This window comes from Hordeum vulgare, chromosome 6H (assembly GCF_904849725.1).
Source record: "Hordeum vulgare subsp. vulgare chromosome 6H, MorexV3_pseudomolecules_assembly, whole genome shotgun sequence".
NCBI lineage: Eukaryota > Viridiplantae > Streptophyta > Magnoliopsida > Poales > Poaceae > Hordeum > Hordeum vulgare.
In genome coordinates, this window is record NC_058523.1 from 443,505,598 (window position 1) to 443,509,331 (window position 3,734).

At 39.7% G+C, this 3,734-nt stretch overlaps 1 long non-coding RNA gene across 1 annotated transcript; it reads right to left on the bottom strand.

Annotated features, from left to right (window-relative positions):
• Window positions 1-2,262: 2,262 nt before the first annotated feature.
• On the bottom strand, window positions 2,263-3,732 carry LOC123405647. The gene is made up of 3 exons (XR_006611977.1): window positions 3,292-3,732; window positions 2,764-2,881; window positions 2,263-2,656 (listed from the first exon to the last, which is right to left on the bottom strand). It is a non-coding gene; the product is annotated as an uncharacterized LOC123405647 (long non-coding RNA).
• Window positions 3,733-3,734: the final 2 nt, after the last annotated feature.

Genomic DNA, 3,734 nt, shown 5'->3' on the forward strand with positions numbered 1-3,734 from the left:
TACACGCCCTGGATGGAGCCAAGGAGAGGTTGCACTTGTTCAAACTAAGCTTGTTGGAACTGTGTGTGCAATACCTGGACGAGAACAGGAACCTGATACTGGCCATCCTCGACAACCAGAACAACGACAAGGTGGAGGAGTGCGCACGGTGAGTCCGATCCCTGATCTGATCTGGTCTGGTATCCTTGTGAACTACTCCAGCAACTATGTTGTTCGAGCACTACACTCGTGATGGAATGCTGCAGTGTTTTATGTAGTTTCTTCTATCTTAGCTCTTATGGTAACATCATCAGTTAGGAACAACATAATTACAATATGCTATGGTCGTCTAATACAGATTCAAGGTCCGTCCCAGTTTGGAGAATCAGATGTTCCCATTTTGAGAAGTATCTTGGTCGAGGGCCAAGTTGATTTGTGCTAGTTCTAGGCCGATGAAGAAATATGTTTATTTATAAAAAGTATCTGTATGATATAGATGTGATTACTGTGTAAAAAAGTACCACTGTTTGTTGTTCAGTGCACTATTTCCCTGCTTCCATACTACCGGTGATGCGCAACAGTTTCATCTTTATTTTTCAGTCATACTCATGCATCTTCATGTGCATTTTACTAATTATATGACAGAATTGGTGCTTAATCTTCTTCCTGCATCTATGATAGAATTGGTGCTTAATCTGCTACTGATTTATATTCTGTGTTTGTTAACACCAAGTCTAGAACTGTTGCTTTGATTTTTTCCTATTATTTAGCCTAGATTATTGAACTATTGGAACAGTACTGAACTATTGGAATACTTTTATTTTGGTAATTTTGTGTCTCCTATTATGTATCCTAGCAGTATTGAACTATTGGAATAGTACTAAACTATTGGAATACTTTTACTTTGGATAGTAGTATTGAACTAACATGTTACTTGAAAGCATTTACTCGGTGGCAATGCTTCATGGTAATTATGTGTCTCTATCCTCATTGTTCTGTTTTCTTGTTGGCAGATATTTTGCCTAACTTCAAGACGAGTGCTCTCTCTCTTATACAAGTGAAGCCAGGCTAAAGATATTCAAAGAAGGGATAACATATTTTTGTATAAAAAGTTATGTATTGATAGCTGGGTTATCTGCATGATGTAAACTCTGGAATTTCATGTATCTTCTCTGTTTGTGAATGAAATATTGTACATTTCTGAATTACAATTGTTCTGTTTTGTTTATAATAGTGATTATGTATGTGATTTGGAAACGTGTGAATTGGAACCTGGCTGATGGGACCTAGTTATGAAAATAATTTGAGCAGTTTTGAAATTTCTATTATGTGGGCCCAATATGTGAGACTATGACAAGTGGGACCTATCTTATTGGTGGGACCAGATATAATGGCCCAAACAATGTTAAAAGCCCACAGCCCCAAAAACAAAAAAAAGGCTGAAAAGTTGGGCGAGGCCCATGTATCTAACCAAAATCAATAGAAAACATATATACTAAAAAGGTTGAATTAATGGGCTCGGCCCATCTAAAAGACCGAACTGGACCAGGCTGATTCTAATCTACGACCAATTCAGTTGGTCAAAATTTTGCCATGTCAGCTTGCCACGTTGGATTCGATGTGGCTTGGGCAGACAACCAACGACCAAAATAATTTCAATGCTTTCGTTTGGTCGTAAAATTCTACGACGATTCCAGCAGAAAGGTCGTTATAGTTTATTAGAGACCCTCAGCTTTTGACCTTCTGTTTTTGGTCGTAAAAAGGTCGCAAATGGAAACCAACGACCGTTCGATGACAAATATTGAAGGTCGTAAGTTCGCATATATCTTGTAGTGACCATACCGGAAATATACTCCTTCCAAACAACACTATCCTGGAGGAAATGTGGAGCCACTTGAATGAAAAATTAAAAGCATGTATAGAAAGGTGTTTGCAATGAAAAATAAATAATTAGTGGACTGGTCTGCATACACGGCATATCTATTTATTCTGAGAAAACAGGAAAAGGGATTTTAAGTTGTTGCTTCCTCCTTTTTTGGAAGAACTGGTTCTATATGCTATTTAAATGCTTCTTGTATTTAAAACCAAACTGGTTTGATTTCTTTGTGAAAATATAATCATCAACATGATTTCCAATTGAGTTGGCAAATAACATTCGCAAAAGCCGGTCCACCGATATTAGGGGACCACGGGCGAAAAGATATTGGTGGCCCTAGTTCACACGGATTGAAATACTACAAAAGGAAATGATTAGTACATATGCTACTGCATTCCGTTGCCAAGTTAATAACCAGTACATCAGATAGATTCATGGTCTCTAGAATCTAAAAAGGACATTACAAACACCTTACTTATATCATTCAAAAAAAACAGCTTACTTCTATATCAATAAAAGAGACCAATATTATCATACTAAGGAACACATTATGGTTCCACAAAAGATTGATTCAGACACAAAGTTCTTTCAAGATTAGATATTCTGGAAGCATCAGCAGATTACTGCTTAAAAATGATCAACACAAGGAATAAAAGCACCTTAATATGGCTGGATAGTGGTGTCTGGATCCGTAGCAAGAAAATAAGTCCCACTAGTAAACAGAATTGACGATGAACTGAAGGAACATTTCCCCTGTTCCTTTCTCCTTCTGTCTCCCTAATCTAATGAGTGTCTCTAGAACTAAGAAAAAAAGGAAATAATATAAGAGACTCCATTTAGTATTGCCTATGCAGGAAAAAATCAAAGATATTTAAAGCTGAATTGAGAAATAAAAGGCAAACACATACCATCACCCTGACAATTGAAAGGACGAGCAGAACAGTTTAGCTGCTTGTGGAAGAATGGAACAGTGTTGTTCTATGTGCGTAGATGCAAGTGCTTGGGCTTATGCCACAAAGCATACACCTGGGAGCAAAAAGTAGATTATCTCGTGACCATTTATTAGATGATCGTAGGACGGCTGAAGTGTTAAAGCTTCTTTAGTCCCAGCTTAGTCACCTCAAACTATGGAACATCAATATGTACGATAGAGAAAATTTCAGTGCTTTTGTGTGTTCTGTTTGGTTCAGTTCAAACGAATATGATAAGACATCATTGAACAAGAAACAGTAAACATATGTGATCATCTGCAATACCAGATTGAAATTTAAGACTAATTTAACACCCTAACATGTCAGCAAAAATATTAACCAGTGTCTCTTGCATAATACGATTAGTGTCAGATTCATACATAAAAATCGACCATAGCTAGGCTGACTTCATTTTCAAACTTTTATGGTGGTTGCTGAAATTAAACAAGAGAATCGATTGATTACCACTGATAGGGCTATGTGTTGGCGGAGAAGCTAGCGGCGACGTTGCTGAAATTACTGAAGCGGACGCATGTACAGCGTTGCCGACGGTGGCACCCCTGACACCTTCTTCTTGCCTAGATCCAATGGGGTACGAGAGGCCTTCAACTCGTATGATCCTTTTGCAAAGGAGTGGGCAAGGTGGCGGCGTGGAGAAATCCCATTGCGATGAAGATTTGCACGAGGATGCAAGAGGTGCTAGCACGACGGCGGCCTAGCGGGCGGATTTGGCAGTCCGCCGCGGTGGAGATTGGCAGGGCGGATATGGCAGTCCGCCGCGGTGGAGATTGGCAGGGCGGACTAGGCAGCGCTGGGGTGCGGGAGAAGCTAGCCCAACGGCGCCATGGATGGGCAGCGGAAGGTCGTGGCAGCGGGATTGAAGGACGCACACACGGATTCTGTTGCGT